The sequence below is a fragment of the Mesoplodon bidens genome (assembly GCF_964165515.1).
Source record: "Mesoplodon bidens genome assembly, chromosome: 1".
Taxonomy (NCBI): domain Eukaryota; kingdom Metazoa; phylum Chordata; class Mammalia; order Artiodactyla; family Ziphiidae; genus Mesoplodon; species Mesoplodon bidens.
This window is the reverse complement of record NC_138176.1, coordinates 123393051-123414369: the sequence shown is the minus strand read 5'-3', so window position 1 is coordinate 123414369 and position 21319 is coordinate 123393051. Positions and strand designations below refer to the sequence as shown.

Genomic DNA, 21319 nt, shown 5'->3' with positions numbered 1-21319 from the left:
CTCTATCTATAGGCATACAGACTAGCTGTGATGAATCATTATTAGTCTATAATAATATTTTAAAATTGTTAATAGCAATAAAACTTGTTAATAACAATTGTTAATTGTTAATAATAAGCAGTGAGTGGAGCTTGAGTGCATCTACCCGTAATCATTGTGTTCACAGTTTTCAGTGTTCCCAGTCTAGAGTGCCAGGCCTTAGAATGGTCCTGGCTGTAAGACTACATTTTAGGCTGTTTCTGAAGGATTCATTACTACCCCTGTGGAATATATCTTGCAGACCCCCAAAGGTCTGAAATTGCTTCAGAAGATGGGCTGTATATGTCTTCTGCTTCTCGATTAAATTTGGATTGTTCTTAACTGGATCAGAACCTTTTATACTAGCCATAGAACAATGCTGTTTGATTGGACAGCCTCTAGAATAAAACTCACTGTGCTTTAAAAAATACTGTTTTTTAAGGTGATTTTTTAAATTGCCAAAGTAACAGATATTCATTCTTTTATAGTAGTTTTCCAAAATCCTGTATTTGGAAAATCCAGAGAAGTAGGAAGCACTTCAAACCAACCAACCAAGCAACCAACCAACCAACTTCTGGTAATTCTACTACCCAAAGGAAGCCACTGATACTATTTAGTCCTCTCAAAAATCTCTTCCCACTTTTTGGTTACTGAGGTCCTCATAGTCTTATTCTCCCAAAGTAGAAACCTGGGGCTCATCTTTGATTAGTTACATTTAGTAAATAAATCCTGCTAGTTCTGTGTCTACTGTGGCTCTTGATTTGTCCAGTCCCTCAACTCCTGACTTACTCCTTTTCACGGTGCTTGTCTTAGATGTTTAACTAGTCTTCTCTACCTGGTTTTTCTGTTTCTATTGTCTTTCCTCTTTTATTCTTTACAATATTAGTAGATTTATTTCTCTAAGAACCAAGTCTGATCCTGTCACTTAGCTTAAAAACATTTTGTGTCTCTGAATACTTTAAAGTGTGGACAACATATTATAGCATATATAAAGTGTTAGAAGATTATGAAACATTTCACAGTGGCCTCATCCATAGCAGTCCCTCAGTAGGCACTTTATATATGACTTATATCACGTAACTTGCTTATGCCTTAAACACAACGCGTATTTCCAAACACCAGTGTCATGTTTTATGCTATTTTTTTCTGCCTTGAAATACTTTTTTCTTTTTACCTTACATCCCGCAAAAATTCTTCTTAACTTTAAAAATATAACTTAGACATCATCTTCCCTGGGAAGCACTTCTATTTATTTTTATTCATTTTTTAAAATTAAATTTAATTTTTTTAAAAAATTTGTTTTATTGCAGTATAGTTGATTTACAGTGTTGTGTTAGTTTCTGGTGTACAGCAAAAATGATTCAGTTATACATATATATAATAGTTTGCATTTGCTTATCCCAAACTCCCAATTCATCCCTCCCCCACCCCCCAAGCCACGGCAACCACAAGTCTGTTCTCTATGTCTGTGAGTCTGTTTCTGTTTCGTAGATAAGTTCATTTGTCTCATGTTTTTAGATTCCACAGGTAAGTGATATCATGTGGTATTTATCTTTCTGTTTCTGATTTCACTTAGTATGATAATCTCTAGGTCCATCCATGTTGCTGCAAATGGCATTATTTCATTCTTTTTTATGGCTGAGCAGTATTCCATTATATATTCCATTTTATACACACACGCACACACACACACACACACTCCACATCTTCTTTATTCATTCATCTTTTGATGGACATTTAGGTTGTTTCCATCTCTTGGCTGTTGGTATCAGGGTGATGGTGGCTTCATAGAATGTCTTTGGGAGTGTTCCCTCCTCTTCAATCTTTTGGAAAAGTTTTGGAAGTATCAGTATAAGTTCATCTTTGTACGTTTGGTAGAATTCCTCTGGGAAGCATTTTTAAACTGTTCCAGATATAATTACTTACTCTGGTGTTCCAGAGGGAACTAATTATACTGCTTTAAAACACTTCCCATGTTGTACTATACTTAGTTATATATATCATGTACATTTCTGCTTCTCCAGTTAGTTAAGGGAGGTATAGATACCCTGTAATTTGGAATCACAAGATGATTTTTAACTGTCAGAAGGTAATTGTAGGGAAGCAGATTTTGTTTCTCACCTGTGAGTTTCTCTATTGCTTATTTTATTATGTTGCCTTTACAGTTCTTCTACCTGCAGTACACCTAGAGTATTCACGTTGATTCTCTATGTGCAGTCAGCCCTCTGTAGCTACAGGTTCCACGTCCATGGATTCAACCAACTGCGGATCGAAAATATTCAGAAAAAAAATTCCAGAGTGTTCCAAAAAGCAAAATTTGAATATGCTGTACTGCAACTATTTACATAGAATTTACATTGTATCAGGTATTATAAGTAATCCAGAGATGACTTAAAATATGTGGGAGGACATGTATAGGTTATATGCAAATACGATGACATTTTCTATGAGGGATTTGACTTGAGTATCTATGGATTTTGGTACCTGTGGGGTTCTGGAATCAGTCCCCCATGGTTACAAAGGGATGACTGTTCATCCATGCTCTGTGCCGAAGATATCCAAAAGATTTTGAAGAAGATTTTAGGGGAGTGAGGAGGAATGTTGTTTTGGAATAAAAAAAAGTCTAAGACACCCTCCCCCTAAAATTTTGCTTTGGGTTTCTTGGTGCTACCTTCACTGCTATCATTGTTCAGAATTGTCAGTTTATGAAAGTGGCCCTGTTAAAATTACACAGTACATCTTTTCAGTGTTAATAGTTCACAGTACTTCACAGTGAACTATTAGCATTTAGGAATCGGTCCAAAGAATTCTGAATGTATTATCACTATGTTTATTTCTATAGAATTGAGAAAGATAACACAACTTAGAAGTTAGTGAGAAAGACAAAAAGAAGTTGATATGAGTAAATAGGTATCATAGCTTTTGAAGGTGCTAGATGGCAAGTTCATTTTCTGAGAAACTGTAAATGGAACGAGTCAAGAATTTGCACTGTTTTTCCTGTGTAAACTGCATATCAGGGTATCTAAATAGTTATTTAGGGAAAGTCCTTTTTAGAAGAATTCCAGATAATAAATGCAGATGGAATGATAGGATTAGCATATCACTTTTGGGCAGCCCTTTAATAAATAATGGAGAGTGATCATTGAGTGAATCAGGCTGGCAACACTTGAATATAGTAATCAATCGGAACATTACTTTAAGTGGCATAACCAGATATTACGTGTGTTCTAATGTGATGGATTAGGAAAGTACATGTATCACCTCTGGAGTATGCTTGTCAAAAATTTGAAAATGAATCACGTCTGTAGATCTTACTACAGTTTACTGGAAATATGGGGAATGGAGGAATAAGTTAACACCGTAAGGAAATAGTCAGCTAAATTTGGGATATGAGAAATTCTACAGGACAAATGACTTGTTACAGATTAAATGAGATTTGAAGAGATATACCCATCAGATAAAGTGTGTGGTTCTTGTTTCATTCCTGGTTTAGACAAATCAGTAGTAAAAGTTTCATTTTTGAGATGATTGAAATTTGAACATGTACTATGTATTAGAGGATATTAAGGAATTATTGCTAATTTTGTCAGATGAGATAATAGAATTATAGTGTCAATTTAAAGAAAAGTCTTTAACAGATAGTGATACATTCATGACTAGTACGGGTGAAAAGATATGATGTCTGTGATTTGCTCTAACCCCAAGCCCCAAGCCCCTCTTCCCCCAAAGAAAAAGAGAGAGAGAAATGGTAGGATAGGAGAAATGAGATTGTTAACTTGCATGGCCATTCATTCTACAATTATCTCCTTACTTACATATATGTTTGAAAAACTTCAGAACCAAAGGTTTTAAAAAATTAACCTAAAATACGTGTATCATAAAGATTTCTAGCAGCCAACATAGAAAGAAAACTAGGTCAGTAACATAATTCATAGTGTCTGTACAATAAAAACAAAGCAACTTTGGGAAAAAGCACAATTCTTCCAAACGTTTATTAAGACCAAAAAGAAGTTTTGCTTGACAGTGTTCTTGAGGACACTATGTAAGGTAGTGTGAAAAGCATTTTAAACCACATCCCTCCAGTAAATAGAATCAATTTTTTGTAGCATTCCTCAAAATGGCCAGTGAAATCCCATCCATGATTAATTCCAGTGAAACCAGCTTTATGGGGAGCCAATATGATACATTCTAGGAACCTCACTCCCCAGTAGAATTCATTAGAGGTCTCATTCCCATCTCTACCACTCCTCCCCTCCATTTCTGTAATGACTTCTTCCCCTAACCCTGTTTCAGATTAGTTAATATAACAGATAAATTTCCTTATGGCTGTTACTGTTGGCCAAAGAAATTTAATTGAATTTTATTTTCTATGGTTTGTTTCCAAAACAAGTATTTTTTAAAATGTAAAAATGTTGTCTTAAAATAAACATTTAAAATACCATAGTCGGCGCTCACTCCCTCTTGCGAGAGTACCGGAATCACGACTAACTGCTGAACAGACATCAACAGGAAGACGCTGGAACTCACCTAAAAAGATACCCCACATCCAAAGACAAAGGAGAAGCCACAATGAGATGGTAGGACGGGCGCAATCACAATAAAATCAAATCCCATAACTGCTGGGTGGGTGACTCACAAACTGGAGAACACTTATACCACAGAAGTCCACCCACTGGAGTGAAGGTTCTGAGCCCCACGTCAGGCTTCCCAACCTGGGGGTCCGGCAACTGGAGGAGGAATTCCTAGAGAATCAGACTTTGAAGGCTAGCAGGATTTGACTGCAGGACTTTGACAGGACTGGGGGAAACAGACTCCACTCTTGGAGGGCACACAAAGTAGTGTGTGCATCGGGACCCAGGGGAAGGAGCAGTGACCCCAGAGGAGACTGAACCAGACCTACCTGTTAGTGTTGGAGGGTCTCCTGCAGAGGTGGGGGGTGGCTGTGGCTCACCGTGAGGACAAGGACACTCGCAGCAGAAGTTCTGGGAAGTACTCCTTGGTGTGAACCCTCCTAGAGTCCACCATTAGCCCCACCAAAGAGCCTGAGTAGGCTCCAGTGTTGGGTCACCTCAGGCCAAACAGCCAACAGGGAGGGAACCCAGCCCAACCCATCATCAGACAAGTGGATTAAAGTGTTACTGAGCTCTGCTCACCAGAGCAACAGCCAGCTCTACCCACCACCAGTCCCTCCCATCAGGAAACTTCTGCAACCTCTTAGATAGCCTCATCCGCCAGAGGGCAGACAGCAGAAGCAAGAAGAACTACAATACTGCAGCCTGCGGAACGAAAACCACATTCACAGAAAGATAGACAAGATGAAAAGGCAGAGGGCTATGTACCAGATGAAGGAACAAGATAAAACCCCAGAAAAACAAATAAATGAAGTGGAGATAGGAAACCTTCCAGAAAAAGAATTCTGAATAATGATAGTGAAGATGATCCAGGACCTTGGAAAAAGAATGGAGGCAAAGATCGAGAAGATGCAAGAAATGTTTAACAAAGACATAGAAGAATTAAAGAACACAAGAAGTGTTTAACAAAGACGTAGAAGAATGAAAGAACAAACACCTCAAAGAATTAAAGAACAAACAAACAGGGATGAACAATACAATAACTGAAATGAAAAATACACTAGAAGGAATCAACAGCAGAATAACTGTGGCAGAAGAATGGATAAGTGACCTGGAAGACAGACAGGTGGAATTCACTGCCATGGAACAGAATAAAGAAAAGAGAATGAAAAGAAAAGAAGACAGCCTGAGAGACCTCTGGGACAACATTAAATGCAACAACATTCACATTATAGGGGTCCCAGAAGGAGAAGAGAGAGAGAAAGGACCTGAGAAAATATTTGAAGAGATTATAGTCGAAAACTTCCCTAACATGGGAAAGGAAATAGCCACCGAAGTCCAGGAAGTGCGGAGAGTCCCAGGAAGGATAAAATCAAGGAGAGACACGCCGAGACACGTGGTAAACAAATTGACAAAAATTAAAGACAAAGAAAAATTATTGAAAGCAACAAGGGAAAAACAACAAGTAACATACAAGGGAAGTCCCATAAGGTTAACAGCTGATTTCTCAGCAGAAACTCTACAAACCAGAAGGGGAGTGGCATGATATATTTAAAGTGATGAAAGGGAAGAACCTACAACCAAGATTACTCTACCCAGCAAGGATCTCATTCAGATTTGACGGAGAAATCAAAGGCTTTACAGACAAGCAAAAGCTAAGAGAATTCAGCACCACCAAATCAGCTCTACGGCAAATGCTAAAGGAATTTCTCTAAGTGGCAAACACAAGAGGAGAAAAGGGCCAACAAAAACAAACCCATAACAACTAAGAAAATGGTAATAGGTACATACATATCAATAATTACCTTAAATGTGAATGGATTAAATGCTCCAACCAAAAGACACAGGCTCGCTGAATGGATGCAAAAACGACCCATATATATGCTGTCCACAAGAGACCCACTTCAGACCTAGAGACACATACAGAGTGAAACTGAGGGGAAAAAGACACTCCATTCAATTGGAAATCAAAAGAAAGCTGGAGTAGCAATACTCATATCAGGTAAAATAGACTTTAAAATAAAGAATGTTATAAGAGACAAGGAAGGACACTACATAATGATCAAGGGATCAATCCAAGAAGAAGATATAACAATTATAAATATATATGTGCCCAATATAGGAGCACGTCAATACATAAGGCAACTGCTAACAGCTATAAAAGAAGAAATCGACAGTAACACAATAATAGTGGGGGACTTTAACACCTCACTTGCACCAATGGACAGATCATCCAATCGGAAAATTAATAAGGAAACATAAGCTTTAAATGACACAGTAGACCAGGTAGATTTAATTGATATTTATAGGACATTCCATTCAAAAACAGCAGATTACACTTTCTTCTCAAGTGCACATGGAACTTCTCTGGGATAGATCACATCTTGGGGCACAAATCAAGCCTCAGGAAATTTAAGAAAATTGAAATCATATCAAGTGTCTTTTCTGACCACAATGCTATGAGATTAGAAATAAATTACAGGGGAAAAAAACGTAAAAAACACAAACACATGGAGGCTAAACAGTACATTAGTAAATAACCAAGAGATCACTGAAGAAATCAAAGAGGAAATCAAAACATACCTAGAGACAAATGCCAATGAAAACACGATGATCCAAAACCTGTGGGATGCAGCAATAGCAGTGCTAAGAGGGAAGTTTATAGCAATACAAGCCTACCTCAAGAAACAAGAAAAATCTCAAACAATCTAATGTTTCAACTAAAGGAAGTAGAGAAAGAAGAACAAACAAAACCCAACATTAGTAGAAGGAAAGAAGTCATAAAGATCAGAGCAGAAATAAATGAAATAGAAACAAAGAAAACAATAGCAAAGATCAATAAAACTAAAAGCTGGTTCTTTGAGAAGATAAACAAAATTCGGAAACCTTTAGCCAGACTCATCAAGAAAAATAGGGAGAGGACTGAAATCAATAAAATCAGAAATGAAAAAGGAGACGTTACAACAAACACCGCAGAAATACACAGCATCCTAAGAGGCTACTACAAGCAGCTCTATGCCAGTAAAATGGACAACCTGGAAAAAATGGACGAATTCTTAGAAAGGTATAACCTTCCAAGACTGAACCAGGAAGAAATAGAAAATATGAACAGACCAATCACAAGTAGTGAAATCAAAACTGTGATTAAAAATCTTCCAATAAACAAAAGTCCAGGACCAGATAGCTTCACAGGTGAATTCTATCAAACATTTAGAGAAGAACTAAGCCTCCTTCTCAAACTCTTCTAAAAAATTGCAGAGGAAGGAACACTCCCAAACTCATTCTATGAGGCCACCATCACCCTGATACCAAAAGCAGACAAAGATACTACAAAAAAAGAAAATTCCAGACCAATATCACTGATGAATATAGATGCAAAAATCCTCAACAAAATACTAGCAAACAGAATCCAACAACACATTAAAAGGATCATACACCATGATCAAGTGGGATTTATCCCAGGGATGAAAGGATTCTTCAATATACGCAAATCAATCAATGTTATACGACATATTAACAAATTGAAGAATAAAAACCATATGATCATCTCAATCAATGCAGAAAAAGCTTTTGACAAAATTCAACACCCATTTATGATAAAAACTCTCCAGAAAGTGGGCATAGAAGGAACCTACCTCAACATAATAAAGGCCATATACGACAAATCCACAGCAAACATCACTCTCAATGGTGAAAAACTGAAAGCATTTCCTGTAAGATCAGGAACAACACAAGGATGTCCACTCTCACCAACATAGTTTTGGGAGTCCTAGCCACAGCAATCAGAGAAGAAAAAGAAATAAAAGGAATACAGACTGGAAAAGAAGAAGTAAAGCTGTCACTGTTTGCAGATGACATTATTTACTATACATAGAGAATCCTCAAGATGCCACCAGAAAACTTCTAGAGCTAATCAATGAATTTGGTAAAGTTGCAGGATACAAAATTAATGCACAGAAATCTCTTGCATTCCTATACACTAATGATGAAAAATCTGAAAGAGAAGTTAAGGAAACACTCCCATTTACCATTGCAACAAAAAAGAATAAAATACCTGTGAATAAACCTATCTAGGGAGACAAAAGACCTGTATGCAGGAAACTATAAGGCACTGATGAAAGAAATTAAAGATGATAGAAACGGAGAGATATACCATGTTGTTGGATTGGAAGAATCAGTATTATGAAAATGACTATACTACCCAAAGCAATCTACAGATTCAGTGCAATCCTTATCAAATTACCAATGGCATTTTTTAGAAAACTAGAACAAAAAATCTTAAAATTTGTATGGAGCACAAAAGACCCCGAATAGCCAAAGCAGTCTTGAGGGAAAAAAATGGAGCAGAGGAATCAGACTCCCTAACTTCAGACTATACTACAAAGCTACAGTAATCAAGACAGTATGGTACTGGCACAAAAGCAGAAATATAGATCAATGGAACAGGATAGAAAGCCCAGAGATAAACGCACGCACCTACGGTCAACTAATCTATGACCAAGGAGGTAAGAGTATACAATGGAGAAAAGACAGTCTCTTCAATAAGTGGTGCTGGGAAAACTGGACAGCTACATGTAAAAGAATGAAATTAGAACACTCCCTAACACCATACACAAAAATAAACTCAAAATGGATTAGAGACCTAAATGTAAGACCAGACACTACAAAACTCTTAGAGGAAAACATAGGAAGAACACTCTTTGACATAAAGCACAGCAAGATCTTTTTTGATCCACCTCCTAGAGTAATGGAAATAAAAACAAAAATAAACAAATGGGACCTAATGAATCTATCTTGAAAGCTTTTGCAAAGCAAAGGAAACTACAAACAAGACAAAAGACAACTCTCAGAATGGGAGAAAATATTTGCAAATGAATCAGTGGACAAAGGATTAATCTCCAAAATATATGAACAGCTCATGCAGCTCAATATTAAAAAAACAAACAACCCAATCCAAAAATGTGCTGAAGACCTAAATAGACATTTCTCCAAAGAAGACATACGGATGGCCAAGAAGCACATGAAAAACTGCTCAACATGACTAATTATTAGAGAAATGCAAGTCAAGACTACAATGAAGAATCACCTCACACCAGTTAAATTGGGCATGATCAGAAAATCTGCAAACAAAAAGTGCTGGAGAGGGTGTGGAGAAAAGGGAGCCCGGTTGCACTGTTGGTGGGAATGGAAATTGATACAGTCACTGTGGAGAACAGTATGGCGGTTCCTTAAAAAACTAAAAATAGAATTACCATATGACCCAGCAATCCCACTACTGGGCATGTACCCAGAGAAAACCATAATTCAAAAAGACACATGCACCCCAATGTTCATTGCTGCACTATTTACAATATCCAGGTCATGGAAGCAACCTAAATATGCCCATTGACAGACGAATGGATAAAGAAGATGTGGTACATATATACAATGGAATATTACTGAGCCATTAAAAGGAACAAAATCGGGTCATTTGTAGAGACTTGGATGGATCTAGAGACTGTCACACAGAGTGAAGTAAGTCAGAAAGAGAAAACCAAATATCATATATTAACGCATATATGTGGAACCTAGAGAAATGGTTCAGATGAACCAGTTTGCAGGGCAGAAATTGAGACACAGCTGTAGAGAACAAACGTATGGACACCAAGGGGGGAAAGTGGCAGTGGGAGTGGTGGTGTGATGAATTGGGCAGTTGGGTTTGTCATGTAAACACTGATGTGTATAAAGTGGATAACTAAATAAGGACCTGCTGTATAAAAAAATAAATACAATTCTAAAAAAAAATTGTTTATGACATAGAGCTAGAAAACATCTTAAGTCACCTAATATTTTTCCTTGACTTTAAAGAAGACCATAAATTATTTTATTTTTGAAAATTCTGAAGGGTATTTCACAATTTCCTTCAATAGCCCATTTTAGTATCTAAACATACCATTTTGAACTTTAAAAAAATCAAACTCTTCTATTTTAGCAACTTGAGACTTAGGTCAATTACCCCTAGGCTAATAAAAATGCTAATCTTTAAAAATTTTTAAAACAAAGGGTGATAAAGAATAACTGTCTCAAAGCTGGTCTGGGATATAACTTTTATATAACAAAATTTACAATATTTTAGGAAGAAATCAGCATTTCTGATAAAATGTATTATAATCAAATTATGTTCAATCTAATGGAATTAAACATTTTGAGAAACTAGCTTCTCTATTGATTATCAGGCAAAAGTTCGATAGTTTAACAAAATATTCTTTTTTTGTATTAGTGTAAGTAGTCTGTTTTTGTTGTTGCTTTGTTTTTACTGGATGTCTCTAATTGGAATGAATATTTGAGTTGACTTGTTTTAGGTCTCTTGTGGTAATTTTGAAATAAAACTTCATTCGTGCTCATAATTAAAAAAAAATACCATAGTCATCTACTTCCTTAGAGCTTTTTTTTTCCTTAGAGCTTTTGCTATTAACTCCTCTCCCTCTCCCCAACGACTCTAAGTTTCAGAGTAACTAGATGGACTGTATGAAGCATCCTGTAGACAGTTCTCCATAAACATTGTTTTTTGTGGAGCTTTTCCCAGGTATTGGGCAGGAGTGAATTGAGATTTTATTTGCTGGCAACTTGCTGAAATACAGGTCCTCTGTGTTACTGATTAAATCTGAACCATTATTCAGTGAAGCTTGTGTTAAGGTTCACACTCTTTGGTGAAAGTTGAAGTGCCTAACAAGAATAGGAGATTTCCTGTAATTTGAGATGAGCCATTATTAAAGCCAAGATTCTCCATAAAATAATTTTAATTACTGGATTACTTTTCTATTGCTGTGTAATTTGCCACAGTTAGCATCTTAAAACAACACAGACTTACCATCTCACAGTTTCCATGGATCAGGAGTCTGGGCATAGTTTAAGCTGAGTCCTCTGCTCAGGGACTCACAGGCTGCAAATCAAAAGTGTTGGCTAGGGCTGAGATGTCATTGAGACTGGATCTTCTTCCAAGTTCACATGGTTGTTGCCTGGATTCATTTCCTTCCAACTGTAAAACACAGGTTGACTTGCATTTTCAAGGCTGGCAAGAAAGTCTCTGACGTCTAGACCCTTGTTTAAAGGGCTCACCTTATCAGGTAGGCCCACCTGGGCAAAATCTCCTTTTTGATTAATTTAAAGCCACCAATTAGGGACCTAAATTGCATCTGCAAAGTATTTTCACCTTTGCCATTTAAAACAACATAATTATGGGAGTAATATCCCATCACCTTTGCCATATTTCATTGGTCAGGAACAAGTTGCGAGTCCTACCCACACTCAGGGAGGGATGATTGTACAAGAGCATGAAGCTTATTTTGTTTGTTATTATGCAGACAATATTAATGGAACTTGAAGTAGAAGAGAAAAATAGTCACCCATAATCCTGCCAGCCGATGACTAAAAATGTTTTCCTTTGGCTGTGTGCATGCATAAATTTTATAAAGAACCTATAGAGCAAAGATCCAATTTTCTGTTGCTCTCTACTTAGGAAAGGCATTTGTTTTGTTATTTACCTAATATTTATACTTGCCACTTTTAAAGAATGAAATTGTTTTAGGTGACTGTATCTATATTACTGGTTGTCTTAGGTTAATCAAGGTATAATTCACAAACAGTAAAAATCATTGTTCTATGTGTATAGTTTTGTGTTTTGATAAGCACATGTATTTATGTAACCACCATCACAGTAAAGACATAAAATATAATCTTGTGCCCATTGGTAGACAAGCCCTCCCCCCCTGCATCCCAGACCTTGACAATTACTGGTGTATTTTCTGTCCCTGTAGTTTTGCATTTTCAAGAATGTTGTATAAATGGTATCATATACTTCAGAGCCTTTTGGGTTTTTCCTTTCACTTATTACAATGCATTTGAGGTTGTGTAGTAAAGGAATAGCATTCCTTTGACATAGTAAAAAATATATATTTTGTCTTTTGTCCCTGGTTCCTGGTCTAGAACCCCTAAAAACCCTTGAAAGGAACATTTTCTGTTATTCATAATAAGCCTTTTCCAACCATGTCTGACTTGACGAACTTTTGGTGGGTCCCTAGATAGCTTCAGAATGGTGGCTGGTTGCCAGAGGAACCAACAATGTGATTAGAGGTTGGAACTTTCAGCTCCATCCCTGGACCTCCAAGGAGGGAGAGGGTTTGGAGATTGAGTTCAGTCACCAGTGGCCTATGATTTAAGTAATTATGCCTATTTAGTAGAACCTACATAAAGACCCTGAAACAGTGGGGTTCGGAGGGCATCAGATTTGGGGAACCCATCCACTCACTAAGAGGGTGGCACACTCTGAACTCTGTGGAGACAGAAACTCCTGTGCTCAAGAACCATCTGGACCTTGCCCTATGTGCCTTTTTATATGACTGTTCACTTGTATCCTTTATAATAAACTGGTAATAGTAAAATTTTCTCTGGAGTTTTGTGAGCCATTCTAGCAAATTAATGTACCTGAAAGGGGGTGGGGTTTATGGGAGCCCCCCCCCCTCCTCGACCTTGTAGCCAAGTTGAACAGAAGGATGGGTAACCTGGGGACCCAGTACTTGCAACTGGCATCTGGAGTGGATGTCTTTTGAGACTGAGCCCAAAAGCCTGAGGAGTCTAATACTGACTGAGTAGTTAATGTCAGAATTGAAGTGAATTGTAGGACACCTAATTGGTGTCTGGAGAGCTGGAGAATTAGTTGGTGTGAGGAAAAAATGCACACATGTGGTGTCAGAAGTGTTTTGAGTAAAAGTGGCTCAGTTGTACCCAAAGCTGACTAAGGTTTGGCCTTGCCCAGCTCCTGGGAGGTAACCTTTAAGCCCTTGGAATGTCCTGCTTAATAAGGGTGTCTTTGTTTACTTGGGGGCATTTGGCCACCCCAGATTGCCTATCCTGACAGTGTGGCTGATAATTGCATGGAGGCCTTGGGCTGTGTGGTATCAGTTTGACCTATAGAGGAGCTGAGACTAAAGTCAGCCATGCAGATGGTTAGCCCTACCTATGTTTCAGACCTCGGATAAAAATGCTGGACACTGAGCCTCCGGTGAACTTACTTGATTGCTTATACTCCACGCACGTTATCACAAGTTCTTGTTGGGGGAAATAAGCGCTGTGTAGACAACTCCACTGGGAGGGGACAGCTGGAAGCTTGGTGTCTCCTGGACCCTGCCCTATGTCCCTCTTCCCCTTATTGATTTTACTTTGTATCCTTTTGCTATATTAAACTGCAACCCTGAGTAAAATGGCTCTTCTGAGTTTTATAAGTCTAGTGAATCATTGAACATGAGCGTGGACTTGGGGACTCCTGAACTGCGGAAGTTCATTCATATTATTTCATGTATATGAAATATTGAATTATTTCAGTGTTCAGTAGCATTCCAAAGTTTGTTCATTCCCCAGCTGAGCCGATTGCATCTCGCTTTTGGCAATTACAAATAAAACTTCTATAAACATCTGAGAACAGGTTTTTGTGTGAACATAGGTTTTGATTTTGCTTGGGTAAAAATACCTAAAAGTGGGATTGCTGGGTTATATGAAAAGTTTAACTTTATGAGAAACTACCAAGCTGTTTCGCGAAGTGACTCTACCATTCTGTACTCCTCCCAGCTACTACTGTATGAGAGTTCTAATTGCTCCTCATCCTCCTCAGTATTTGATAGTGCCAGTTTTCTTTTTCTTTTAATTTTAGCCATCTTAATAGGTATGTAATGGTATCGCATTATCGTTTTTCTTTCCATTTCACTAATAACTAGTGATGTTGAGTATCTTCATGTACTTATTTGCCATTTGTATATCTTACTTGTTAAAGTATCTGTTCAAATTTTTTGCCCATTGAAAAATTTTTAAAATTATTGAGTTTTGAGAGTTCTCTAAATTTTCTGGATACCAATCCTTTATCACATATGTGTTTTGCAAATATTTTCTCCTAGTCTGTGACCTTTGGAGAGGAATTTTTAATTCTAACAGTGTTTAATTTTTAATTTTATGGGTTTTATGAATTTTAAGAAATCTTTGTCTAACTCAATGTCATGAGAATTTTCTGTGTTTTCTTCTAAAAGTTTTTTAGCTTTTCAAATATTTTACGTTTAAGTTTTTGATTTATTTTGAATTAATTTTAGTGTATGGTATGAGAGCTGGATCAAGGTTCTTTTTTTGGTGTATGAATGTCTAATCGTTCTAGCACTGTTTGTTGAAGGGATTATCCTTTCTCCATTGAATTACTTTTTTACGTTTGTCTATCAATTGACTATATATGTATGAGTCAGTTTCTGGACTCTCCATTTTGTTCTGTTCATCTATCTATTTACTCTTTTGCTTATGTCATGCTGAGTTGATTAATGAAGCTTTACAGTATAGTCCTGAGGTAAGATACTATGAGTCTTTTAGTTTTTTATTTTCACAATTGTTGCTAAAAAAAATTGTTTTGGTTGTTCCGGTTTCTTTTTTTCTTTTTTTAAAATTTATTTTTATTTGTTTACTTTTGGTTGCATTGGGTCTTCGTTGCTGTGCGCGGGCTTTCTCTCTAGTTGCAGTGAGCGGGGGTTACGTTGTGGTGCGCGGGCTTCTCTTGCGGTGGCTTCTCTTGTTGTGGAGCACAGGCTCTAGGCACGCGGGCTTCAGTAGTTGTGGCTCGCAGGCTCTAGAGTGCGGGCTCAGTAGTTGTGGCACACGGGCTTAGTTGCTCCGCGGCATGTGGGATCTTCCTGGACCAGGGCTTGAACTTGTGTCCCCTGCATTGGCAGGTGGATTCTTAACCACTGCACCACCAGGGAAGCCCCTGTTCCAATTTCTTAACTTACTGATTTTAGAATCAACTCGTTGATTGCCAGCATCAAAAAATTTGCTGGTATTTTATTTGAGATTACTTTGAATTTGTAGATCAACTTGGGACTAATTGAGTCTTCTAATACATGTTTATGGTATATCTCTTCACTTATTTAGGTCTTCTTTCATTTATCAGTACTTTGTAGTTTTCAGCATGGAGAGCTTGTACATATTTTATTACATTTATACATATTTTTATTTGTTTGGGTGCTATTGTAAATGGTGCTGGTTTTAAATTTAGATTTCTAACTTTTTGTTTCTAGTGTATGGAGACATAATTGATGTTTGCATATTGATCTTGTATCCTGCAACCTTGCTAAACTCATTTATTAAAGTTCTAGAAGCTTTTTTGAAGGTTCTTTATGATTTTTTATATAGACAATCATGCCATTTGCAAATAGAGGCAGGCTTATTTCTTCTCTTTCCAATCTGTATGCCTTTTATTTCTTTTCTCTTATTGCACTTTCTAGGACTTTGAGTTTGTTGTTATTGAATAGGAATGGTGACAGCTGATGTCCTTTCCTTGTTCTGAGTCTTTGGGGGAAAACATTTAGTCTTTTACTGTTAAATATGATGTTAGCAGTAATTTTTTAGTAGATGCATTTTATCAGGTTGTTTAAGTGCCCTTCTCTTCCTGATTGGCTGAGAATTTTGTCAGGAATGAGGGTTGGATTTTCTCAAATGTGTATTTTTTGCATTTGTTGATGCTATCATATTTTTCTTCTTTAGTCTGTTGATCTGTTAAATTATACTGATTGATCTTTTAATGTTGAATCAACCTGCTTTCCTGGAATAAACCTGCATTGGTTGTGGTGTGTTATCCTTTTTATAAATTACTGAATTTGATTTGCTAATATTTTGTTGAGGATTTTTGCGTGTATGAGGGATAATGAGTTTTCTTTTCTCCTCATTTCTTTGTCTGATTTTGGTATCCAGGGTAATGCTTACCTCATAAAATGAATTTGAGACTTTCCCTCCTGTTCTATTTGTGTAGATTTTTTTCCCACTTTTTTTTTTTTTTTCCTGTTTAGTTTCAGCTTTGGTAATTTCTTTTGACCTGTCTTCAAGGTTATTGATTCTTTCCTCAGCTGTGTTAAGCCTGATGAGCCAGCCAAAGGCTTTTAAAATTTGTTACTGCAGTTCTCGTTTTCAGCATTTCAATTTCAAAAATAGATGTTTTTGTATAATTTATAGAACAGGTAATGGTAACCCAACATGCAGGCACTGCCTTGGTGATCAGGGAAGTCACCCCCATGGCTAGGCTTATAAATTTTGATTGAATGCCAGCTATCATTGGCAAGGTAATAGAGATTTAAGTATACAGTATTTATGCCAGGAAGTAGGCATGACTCATTCCATTAAGCTGTTAACATGGGGGGTTGAATCAGTCTTGCTTGAAGTTGATGAGGTTTTATGTTTTTTTGTTGTTGTTGCTCTGGTTACCTTCATGTATCGTTGACTGTAAATACTTCTATCATCACCTCATGCTTAAGGTGAGAGTTGATTTGCTGGAAAGTTTAACTCAATATTCTTACTCCGCCTCTATGTTTAAGCCTTACTTGTATATCTGGGAGTCAGAGAGGCTCTCTCTGTACTCTTTTGTTCCTTCTCTACTAGTAGAGTGCTGTTACTTATTACTGGGAGCTCATTTGCCTTGTGGTAGGCTAGGGCCCTGGGAACTCTAGCTTCGTGGCAGTGGGCATCGGGCCTTATTTTTTTGTCCCAGATCAGCGTTAGTTTTAGACAGGCTCTGTTTCCTTCTCTTCTCAGTAATCCTGCTTTTCCCCTGATAATAGTAGACCTTTATTGTTTGGGGCCAGGATGATTTCCTGTCCCTCTCTCAGGGGTAGATATTAGCCTCTAATTTGAGGGACTTATAAAAATTTGAATCATAAAACTACCAGAAGAAAATACAGAAGAATACCTATGTATTTCCTAAGCATGGCTTAAGGTCAAAACAAAGATTTAGCATATTTGTGTAAAAACTTAAAACTAGTGAATATCAAAAACAAAGTGCAAGTGGGGAAAGAAACATCCATCAAAATTTAGCTGTGAAAAGCAAATGAAACAATTGATTTTAAGATAATTTTTGTAATTAGAATAGTTGAAAAATGGATTTTTAGCCATTATAAACAAAGAAGAATATAAAGGCATGCAAGGCAGAGGTTTCTAATATAAAGGTTACTTGCAATGCAGAGTATCTCAAAAATTCCTCCATTTGGAGTTAGTTCTGCTAGGTTATTTTAATATGATAGTTTTAAGAGCAAATTTGGAGAGAAGAGGAAAGAAGCGATTCTACAAGGGTGTTTAAAAACTGTTGTTTAATTGGGAAGTCTTTTGGTCTGTATTATTAAGTTTGTATGTATTAAATGATTGATATGTATATCTTCTGTGAGAGCTTTGAGATAGAAACTTTCTGGCTAAAAACATTTGTTTTCCTAAGCAAAATTACTTTTGTCAATCCTTTAACATTTTTCAGGTTTGAACCTAGCATGTATCAGGAGAGTGTACTTTGCTGCTTGCTGGATTATTCAGAAGCTTTAGAAGCAAATTTTTAGGAACTTTATTGATTATATTAGCCTCTACTTTTTATGTATGATTCCTAGAGAAGCAGAGGGGTTTGCCCAAAGTATACAGTAGTTAGCAGTAGAAGTAACTTAGACTTCGGTGGCTCTTGCTCTTTCATTAAATTACATTATGTGATTGATAATTTTAAGTTTGCTGTATTTGAGATATACATCTTAAAATACCTGTTTGTAAATGGCTCTATGGCATGGAGATTGACCAGTTTTAACCTAAGTGTTTTTGCATACTTTGTGCAAAGAGAAGTTGGCTAGTTTTCTGAATATTTCTCTTGGTCATTTAATCTTAGATAATATCAAAATGTGCCCTGAAGTAGCAGAATGTTTTGGGGATGTTGATTTGAATTTTAAGTTTGTAGTTAAAGTTTTTTCCAGGTCTCTTTTTTATGTGTGTCAATTTTGATTTTTGAAGAAAAAATCTAGGGGCCTCCAAATACTGAGCTTCTGTGAACATAGGCCTTGGAATTGGAACACTATTTTATACACGCTTTAATTGAATAAATAAATTATATATAATAGTGAAGCACACGTGGAGCCAGAAGACAATGCTTTCCTTTATATAGAGTAATTTATTTTTATTGGATATTTATGTTTTGTAGTATGTTATAAATCTCATTATATGTAATCATGTGGCTTTTTCTAGAATATGCCAAAGAAAAGAATGACTAAAGATTTCCCATATTTCACTGCTAGGTCTTGTTTTGTTTTGGTTTTGTTTCTTTGAAGCCAGATGTCATTAATTTAAGAAATGTGCCTCAGAGCTGTGTGTACTTGACTGTGAAGTTTCATCTGTGGGGAGGAACTTCAGTGAAGTAAGCATGCTGAGATTTTGAGTCAGTATTACTTTATTTATTTATTTATTTGGCTGCATTGGGTCTTCGTTGCTGTGCGCGGGCTTTCTCTAGTTGCGGTGGGCGGGGGCTTCTCCTGTTGCGGAGCACGGGCTCTAGGCCTGCCGGCTTCAGTAGTTGTGGTGCAAGGGCTTAGTTGCTCCGCGGCATGTGGGATATTCCCGGGCCACTTTTTAGCTTAGGTTTTACTTTGACTTTCCCTCATTTGTAGCTTTAAATACAAGTATAGACGCTCTTTTTTTTTTTTCTTCTGTACGCGGGCCTCTCACTGTTGTGGCCCCTCCCGTTGCGGTGCACAGTCTCTGGACGCGCAGGCTCAGCGGCCATGGCTCACAGGCCCAGCCGCTCCGCGGCATGTGGGATCTTCGCGGACCGGGGCACGAATCCGTGTCCCCTGCATCGGCAGGCGGACTCTCAACCACTGCACCACCAGGGAAGCCCTAGACGCTCTTTTACTTAATTAACTTTCATGGATATAAACAGAGCCATTCTTTGGGATTTTTAGCTTTGCCACTACTGACACGTGGTAATAGTGAAGGCTTGTGAGAATAATACATAATCCTTTAGGAACCTGACCTGTTGATAAATGAAGGAGCTAATGTAACAATTGAAGATGCAAAATGCAACTGCCATCTAACATATGAATATTTTAATGGTAGTTAAATAGTGGAAGCATTTGTGTGAGGGGTGACAAACAAGAAATCCTATGGGACACCCCGGGAAGACTCTTGCTGTATGCTCAATGGCAACTTTTCATTTATTCTTTTTCTTATAGTTGCTCATTCTATAATGAGAAATTTTCAGTGCTATTATGTTCATTCTTTCTAAATTAAAAAAAATTATCATTGAAAATCAGATTTGAAGTCTCATTTTTAATAGAAAAATGTTGAAAAGAAGTGGTAGGTTCCTGCACATCCAGAATTTAAATTGGAAACTAGGTAACAAATGTGGAGGCCCAGTAAAGGTTTCTTTATTTCTCCTTCCTTCCTTTCTTTTCACCTTCTTTTCATCTTTCTCCCTCTTGCTCCTTCCACGTGGCATCAAGAAGACAGTCAGAAAGTTATGTTTGTATGTTACCTCCATCAAAGACATTATTTGAGACTGTTCTCTTTGGAATACTAAGAGTAGACTGGTGTTTTGCATATATACTTATAGGATCATTTTGGGGTTTGCATTAAATTGGTAATTTGGTAACAGTGAAAGTTTTTCTTGTGAAAAATCTTTCTCTGTATCTCTTCTTTAGAAATTATCCTCAGGAACCACCTGGCTTTTCTGGTGAAGCTCAAGTTTTATGAAGGCTTTACATTGTACTTCCATGATGAAATGAGATAATGTATGTAAGACATTGTTTTAAAGGCGATGAATAACCCTATAGAAAGAACATGAACTCTTGTTTATGACTCTCAATTAAGAGATTCTAAGTTCCTCTTAGTTGGGTTGGATTTAGAAAAAGGTACATTTTTTTGCGATATTCATTCGTTAATTCAATAACATGTACTGAGTATCTATTCTGCTCAGGTCTTAGTGGATGCTGGGAGTATCGTTATGAACAAGATAAATTGTCCTTGCTTTTATGGAGCTTACAGTCTGCCAAGGGAGACAAATATAAAACAGTCTTTTACACAATAAATGTTATAAATACAATTGTGATAAGTACTAAGACAAATGGGAAAAGTTTTGAAAATCCATAATTGGGGATTTGATAGTCTTGGAATCAGATGGCTTCCTTAAGGAAGTGACATTTGAGTTACTTTATCATTAGCATAAGTGTGGTTGAGGAATTCAGTTTAAATAAGTGCTTAGGGAAATACTTAGATAAGTATTAGTTAAGATTTAATAATAAGCATGATAACAAACTTATATTCCATTCTATTCTTGGTCTTCCATTTGCAGAATTCAGTTGAAACTCTTGGCTTTCTTCATTTTAACATTGGCTTCCACAGTTCCTAGATTTACTCATATAGTCTGAACTCATAACCCAATCCAGTCTTTACATTTGGCAGTAAATAAAAGCCTCCAAGTTATAATAGGTTTGAAAATTATTCGTTAAAATTCACTAAACTTACCTTGTATTACATTCCAGGAATACTTTCTTAAATATTAAACAAACCAAGGCATTTCTATTGTCTATCTTTCCAGATAGACTGAACTTCTTAAGGACAGAGGCCCTATCTCCAGAACCTTGCAGGATGTGAGACACATAGTAAGTGTGAAATAAACAAATCACTTATGAATAATCTGTGTTAAATAAGGAGGAAACAACTTGGCAACTGACCTTCCTGTTTCTTTTAAGTTACTTTTTACCATAATACAGAGGCTTTGAATCATAAGGTCTGGTTTTGAATTCCAGTTCCTTAATGTGTATTCCTAGGCAAATAACTAATTAAACTTCTGTAAACCTCATCTTCATCTTTAAAATAAAGATTTATTTACATGCGATTACATGTGTAAAGTACTTCGCATAGTGTCTGGCACA

General features: G+C 36.9%; 1 protein-coding gene across 2 annotated transcripts in view; it reads left to right on the top strand.

Moving 5' to 3' along the window:
* The window catches only part of JMJD1C (jumonji domain containing 1C), a 328631-nt gene that overhangs the window by 36772 nt on the left and 270540 nt on the right, over positions 1-21319 (top strand). The window contains exon 1 of one of the 2 annotated variants that reach the window (XM_081234571.1): positions 21000-21046. The exons of the other annotated variant lie outside the window; for it this stretch is intronic. The gene's annotated coding sequence lies outside the window, so the exon portion shown is untranslated. Of the gene's footprint in view, positions 1-20999; positions 21047-21319 lie in introns of those variants that run through there. 2 annotated transcript variants of the gene reach the window in all.